The sequence below is a fragment of the Anarrhichthys ocellatus genome, unplaced genomic scaffold, assembly GCF_004355925.1.
Source record: "Anarrhichthys ocellatus isolate YVR2014 unplaced genomic scaffold, GSC_Weel_1.0 scaffold24, whole genome shotgun sequence".
NCBI classification, from domain to species: Eukaryota; Metazoa; Chordata; class Actinopteri; order Perciformes; family Anarhichadidae; genus Anarrhichthys; species Anarrhichthys ocellatus.
Window position 1 is genome coordinate 11,241,321 of NW_022280054.1, and position 7,619 is coordinate 11,248,939.

The following is a 7,619-nucleotide window of genomic DNA, read 5'->3' on the forward strand; positions in this document are numbered from 1 at the left end:
AGAGTCTCTGGTGCTCCGAAACGGTGCTACTTTTGTGCACATAGACCGGAGAAATTAAGACAGAATTAAAGTAGCTTGTAGAAGCTTCAACTTGTTTTTGTTGCATGCTATTTTCAGGTTATTATTGATATGTCAATGAGCTTGTATCTCTATATCTAACTTCCTGGAATGAATAATACAAATTCCGTTGGCTTCAAAATAAGAATAACATAGTGAGTCAGCTGTTGCTGTGCATGTAAACCTGTAAACACAACTCTCAAGGTGTGAGTCCCTTTGAGTCAAACATGGAGGTTCCTGTCTCCTGCGTGTCGACCATATTAGGGTGCTCCCTTATAAAGGGAATTGATTTGGGGAATCCCTCACTGTGAAGTAATCCCTGGCAAGTTCTATGTGTCACAGTCACCTTATTAAGAGACGACTTTGTGTAGCTTGCATACCTGTTTCCAAGACACACTGGTTATTATTGTTTTGGTCAATTTGTAATTATTATGTCACCATCGCTAACTGGACTCAGTGAATGAATTTGGGCAGGCACCAAAACTTTTTTCACAACTCTAAGACATACAAAATCACATATATGGCAAAATGTACAACATTTTTAATAAACAAAATGTTTGATTTGTATCGTTCTATTTCATATGAGGCCTGTATGGTCACAAATGCTGAGGAAGAAAAAAGAAAAACAAAGTTTTTACACTCTTTTAAAATTATTTTCTGGAACATGTGGTAGGTCAGCACAGAGTCAATGGCCCACCATTGATCGGCCATCTGGGCTACTGGACCTTTTGACTTGGTTCATAAAACAATATTTTCCTTCATACTAAGCTTTTACCAATAATTGTGTGCTGGTGTTAATGCAGGTTTATTTCCAAGTACGTTTGCGAAACAGATTATTTGTCAATTGTAGTCATGAACTCTTGTGTTTCGCTGTGAGGAGAAACAACCTAGTATGTACACAAGGTAAATGTGTTTGGAAAATGGCAGTTAAACTTTAACCAATTCCAGGGCTAAAGGGTTCATGTGTGTGACACGTGAGCGGAGGAGCTGTCAGTGATTACAGACAAACACATGCTCCGCTCACACGTGTGCCCTGACATCCTGACTTTACAACCCGGGGCCACGTCTTCATTCACTCCGTCCTCTCCTCAGATTAAACTTTACCTTCGGTGGCGTCGTCGTAACGTGCACTCTCCAATTTTTGATTTCATGACATCCAGTTTGCACAGCAAATATTGAGTTGGACACACACACACACACACACACACACACACATTCACATACGGCAATGAAACTCGTGATTGTGTGAAAAAGAACCGAGGCAGTCTCTGCAGGCTGTTAGTATTGATGGAAATCTCATGATGTTCACACACACACACACACACACACACACACACACACACACACACACACGTGGCTGCCAAGCATGATTTGGATTCCCTCAAAATGATATCAACACAGAATTAGCACTGGATTGTAAAATGGTGAAGATAAGTGGTTGCACGTTCAGCAGCTCGGCTCACATGACCGCCGTACCTTCAGAAATTACTCCAGCAGAAAGAGGGAGGAGGTGATGCACAATGATCCACTGAAGGCCCGAGAGCTTCCTGTGGGACGCCTGATTCAATCATCAATAATCACAGACTGAGCTAAGTTAAGTTCTGCGGATGCAAGAGACCCACCAAATACCACGTCGGGGCCAATCTGGGGCCACATAATTTCTTCTGAAGATAGAATCACAGCCACAAGACTGAGATGAAGTCCTTACGGTTACATGAGAAATCGGGTGACTTGTCACTTACATTGAAAAACATGCAGCTCTCACTGCTGTGAGTTGTTTCTGCTCCTTCAAGAGCTCTCTTATATCCATTTGTTTGTCATATTTTATCGTACATTTTCATATTAAACAGTGTTTATTGTCACGCACCGATCACCAAGCCAAATTCCTTGTATGTGTAACATACCATGTCAATAAACCGTTTCTGATTCTGATTCTGATCAAGATGAATATTAGTTAAAGTCAAATCAGTTTACTTAAAGAGCACATTTAAAAACAAATGTTGTAGGTGACAACAGAGGAAGTAAAATGGTCGTAGAATTCAAGAAACTCTTTGACATTTTGAATACTCTAATTCACTTTCCTGCAGAGAGTTTGATGAAATGATCACACTCCCACTCTCCAATATGATGCTAGAGCCAGCGGACGGTTAGCTTAGCATACTGGAGACTGGGAACAAGCTAGTCTGACTCTGTCCAAAGATTACAAAATCAGCACTAATACCTCTGAAGCTCACGAAATAAAACTTTATCTCTGATTTGTTTAATACATCAATGTTGATTTGTGGTTTTAGCCAGGCTAGCTGTTTCCCCATGCTTTCAGCCTTTATGCTAAGCTAAGCTAACTGGCTGCTGGCTATAGCGCTATATTTATTGGACAGATATGAGAGCAGTATCGATGTTCTTATCCAACTCGGAAAGAATCAAACAAGTCTATTTTCCAAAATGTGAAACTATTCGTTTAAAGCGACACAAATTATAATAATGATGAATGAAATGAAAAAGAGAAAACAATGTAAAGGAGTCACTCGAAGTGATGAACCTGCAGAAAATTGTCTCCTGAATTTGCAACTAGTGAGTTTCAGCTAAATTGTTACTCTGTCCGTCCACAACTTCACAAACATCTGCTGTGCGGCAGACAGACAAAGTTAGCGGCTAGCTGGTGAACACTGGAGCATGTAGCAGCTAAAGAGCCAGATATGCCCTTTAGGAGGTGGTGGAGACCAAAAACAGAGCTAAAAGAGGGTGAATATGGGACATTCATTAGGTGGATAGACTTCCAATGAATGGTAACGTTGCTGTGTAACGGCTGGATGTGTGGTGTGCTCACTGATAGAATACAAAGTAGAGAGAAGAAGCAGATGAATTTGTCTGCAGGATCCATTCTGTCTGCTGCTCTGCATCAATAATGTTCTGCCAACACATTGTACTAAAGAGTTCACTTTGTGTAGACCGGGGGCTGATTGTCAGTAAATCGATAGAACTGCACAACTACTAAGTTGCTTTTCTGAGGTAACTCTCAACATAGTTTGAGAAGATGAGAAAATTAAGTTTTTTGAGTTCAGAAACGAGTTTAATTGTAAAAGAGTGTTTGTATTTTTCTTACATTTTTTCTCGCATACCTAATTTCCCCTGCTAGTGATGTCAGAAATCATTAAACGAATATAAATAACATATGTTAAACTGGAATACAAGTGAAAACCAACACATCCAGTAAGGGATTGACTGATGTGTACGCATCAGCAGACGATGGTTGACAAATGTTAGCATGAAGAATGGACTTTCATTTAGGTGTGATTCCAGCAGGTGAGTGTGACCCGCTGCGTTGTTCTGTTGGTTCCTCTCGGTCTTCCAGTCACGTCTCCTCGTCTTGTTCTGGCTGTGAGGCTGAATGTGTAAACCCAGTGGCTCTCTGCTAACCACATGAGCAGACTGTGGTGTGATGCAGGCGGGGTGACACTGATTAGTAGCAACCAGACGGCAGCGCTACGGGCCTGTCAGCAGGAGTCTGGAGAGGATCGGGCTCCTAACTCTGTACTAGTCGTCTCATCTTCAGAACTTGCAAAAACCAAAAGACTGCAAGAGGTATTTAAAAATAAAATAAACTTCCATGAAAACAATTAGTGGAATCTAGATAAATATAGAGATATATGGCTCCATATATGCACACATTTTTGCCAGCATTATCTTTTTCTACAAACACAAACTTAACCCATCAGAATAAAAAGTAAGACGTTATAATCACATAAAAACGTAACATATAGGAGCTTTGAAGCAACATTTCAACCAGAATAAATGTTGAGTATCAAACACTCACACCCTGTAAGCTCAAAAAGATGATTTTTAATGTCTGAAACAAAGTATGAAAATGATGATTGAAACTCTATTTGTTCGTTTGCATCTCGTTGTAGACGTTTTGTGTCTCTTTTTGGTGGTTTTGTTTCTCTATTTCGTGGTTTTGCATCTTTGTGGTCATTTTGCATCTATTTTTGTTAGTCTTGGGCCCAGTAGGCTATATTATGTCATTATACTATATAAATATGTCCCTCTGAAATGTTGAAGAGTAGAAGTAGACATTTTAAATATTAGAATACTTTAGTAAAGTACCCCAGAAGTGTAGTGCTTGAGTAAATGTCCTATTGCTTCCCACTGATATCAGCAGGACATATTGAATAGATCACAGTAGCAAACCTGCTGAGGATGTTCTTTAGAAATGTTGTGCAGAAACACAACAATTCATTAGGAGAAGGAAGACTTTAAAATCAATAGCTGAAGTGAGTTGGATCTGCTTTTCCAGTGAATACAAAACTAATATGTGAGATTAAAACATTTTGTTGAAAGGTGAAAGTGACTCAGTGACATTCAGTCTGTAAAGGAAGAAGGAAAACTTCTGAAACCTGGACTACATGTTAGGACAAACACAACCCAGGAGTTCATTTATTAAAAGTAAATGCCATGCCTGAAGGATTCTGTACTTCCTCCTTGATACCTTCCTCTTCCTTACTTTGTGCAGAGTCAGCACCTTATTATTGCTTGTATGGAATCCTTCCTCCTCCAAACAGCAAGCTGCTTCCTTTTTTTAAAAACATCCCATCATCTTTGAAAGTAATTATTTCTGTTGTTAATTATTTCACGTCTATGAATTGAGGTGAAGGGACTGGTCTGTTGTGTTATTGGCTGCAGTGCTAGTAAGGTGTGATTACAATCAGCCAGCGGTTAAAGTGTGTGAATGTCTTTCCCTCAAAAACTCTACAAGACCATGAATATATACGTAAGATATTATATTTCATGCTAAACAACAGACAGGGTTCAGGCCAGTCGATTTTTGCTGCTGTAAGGCTGTCATATGGCGCCCTCTGTGTTCACAATGTGAAATAGTTGTAGTTGTGAGGTGTTCTCAAACATTAGGCCTGCAGCTGATACACCCAGATGCATGGTTGGCAGCAACATGTAGGCGACATATACATATAGCATTGTCCTAATATCTGAGAAATTCAGCTCGTGATTGGTGCATGACAATAAACATAGTGCAATTATAAAAGACACAATTTTAAAATAGGAAATATGAAAATGTACAATAAAATATGACAAACAAACAAACAAACAAACACATAAAGAGTACGTTAAGAAGAGTATGTTATTAAAGTGACAAGTGTGTATTACATATATATATATATATATAAATACCCCATTCACAAACATGTTAACATGGTCTCCTTTGTTGTCCCTTGCATTTGAACACACCACATCTGCTCGGTCCTCTGATGGAGACCGTGAAGGCATCACGTGCATTGCTGCCGCTGGTCCAGCAGATGGAGCAGTGATGTCGGATGTTGATGAGCTGGCTGCTTCTCAAACCACAAGACAGCCTTCCAGACCGGCTTCTGCCACAACCGTCAAGTTAGAAAGAGAAAGCTAAAGTGGTACCAGAAAATAATACATTTTGTTTTCAAAATAAAAGCAGATTTCTTTATGTCTAATGCCACTTTGTTCTTGAGAATTCACAGAGTGCATTTCTAATTCCTACATCAGAGAATCACCTACAAATGTGTTAAGCCTCAGACATGTTTATTAGATATAACTTTTTTGTTTTGGATAGACTTCAGGGAGGGACAAGAAAGGGGATATATAAGTGTGTTGGTTGACACAGCACACCATAACAAAGATCCCACCCCTTTTAAAGTTCAAATATGTGAAGTACACAATACTCATTACTAAGTAAGAGGACTGTTGATTTCGATGGCCAGTAATGCAGTGGTTGGGATGTATTGCTATACTCTATTTAGTATAATTTTAAATGCCATCTCTGAAAATGTTACTCCGCATCCCATATGAGTACTTCCTGTGACAGCCTTTTAAAATAAATTAGCTGTAACCCTACGGCTGCAACATGAACATACTGCCACGTTTTGCGCATTACATATGGATTACATTGAAGGATTCAAGGATTCAAGGATCATGTAGTGCCATTATGCAACACACAAGGATGCACAATGAAATTCAGCTGTAGGCCATTTGTAACACATGACAAACAAAACAGAAACAGTACGACATTCCTGTAGTGTATGTTTTAAATTGACATCATAAGGAATGTAAACAGCAGCAACAAAGACAATTCTCTGGGGATACATGTGTATATATATATATATATATATATATTTATATATATATATATATATATTTATCTGGGGATATATATATCCATTTATCTCCAGATAATTGTTTTTGCTGCTGCTGTTTATGATGCTAATTTAAAATATGCACTGCATGGCTACAACTGCATTTAATTGTGCATCGCTGTATGTTGCATAATGAGAATAAATTATCCTTGAACCTTGAATATTTGAATGTAATCCGTATAAAACGTTGTTTCCCCCCCCATGTTGCAGCCATAGGGCTGCAGCTAAATTACTTTGAAAGGTTGCCACAGGAAGTGCTGCTGCTGCGTTTAAACTATACGAGACTTGACGCCGGTCTCCGCCACTCTGTTCGGCAGTCGGTCGCACCGGAGAGAAACCGAAGCGCTGGATTCAAGTGCTTGAACCCGGTCGTCTGCCTCTCGGTTCCGGCAGGTAGGGGAAACATTTGAACAAAGCCTATTGTTGTGTGCAATGACGTTCGGACACACGTGCATCTGGTGTTTTGTGCGTCCGTCTTCTGCAGCGCTCGGTCCGGATGTCTTGACTCGGTTGGCTCCTCTCTCGGTGAAGAGCAGATACGAAAAGCTCCACGCATGCATCATCAGCACGGCTCCACGTGTCGAGTCCCGCACATCCAGCTCGCGCAACAAGTCGGGGAGATAAGTGAAGTCAGCAGAAGTCCTCAGAAACACTCGACACGAGCTCTCTGTGTGCAGTGTTCCTTAAGCTACACGATTAATGAACGCACGTTAAGTAGCTAGCTAACTGTTGTTGGCACATTGAATGTACCAGTTAAAGACTTTTATGGCTCGAATCCACTCGAAGGCATTCTAATGATATGGAAACTAGCATGCAATTAAGTAGAACATGTGACCACACGGTGCTCCTTGCGCGTAAGTTGTGATGTGGCAAGTGTGTATTTAAGTTATTTCATTTCAATAAGTGTTTTTTGTTTGGTTATGTGTATGCCGAATCATCAAGTGTCTCTCTTATAGCTATATGTGATATTTTACTGGTTTATACTGTTCGTGATAAGGAACTCTGCGTTAAAATAGCAGCTTTTTTGACTGGAGTTTGGCGTGGAGGCGGTGGAGCATCACGGTACCGTGGTTAGACGTAGGCTCGAACACTGCGGGCTTGGGGTATTTTCAGACCTCCTAATCATAGGGTGTATTGTGTAAGGCTTCATTTACTGCACTTTTAGTTTGTTTCCATCCCCCATGTCTGCACGGTTTCCAAATGTGCACGGACTTTACATGGGAACGAACAACTATTTTTAATGGTGGAAAACGGTACAGGCTGTTACAGTGCTGCACATATGACAGTCTATGATTGTCTTCATTCATCATGGCTGATCATTTTGGTTTGAATATATTAACTCATAACTCAGTCATTGCACTCCTTTCTCTCTCATAACTCAGTCAT

At 40.0% G+C, this 7,619-nt stretch overlaps 1 protein-coding gene across 1 annotated transcript in view; it reads left to right on the forward strand.

The window, feature by feature from the left end:
• Positions 1 to 6,518: 6,518 nt before the first annotated feature.
• pxylp1 (2-phosphoxylose phosphatase 1) overlaps positions 6,519 to 7,619 on the forward strand; it is a 17,942-nt gene continuing 16,841 nt past the window's right edge. The window contains exon 1 of the mRNA XM_031860917.1: positions 6,519 to 6,626. The gene's annotated coding sequence lies outside the window, so the exon portion shown is untranslated. The remainder of the gene's footprint in view (positions 6,627 to 7,619) is intronic.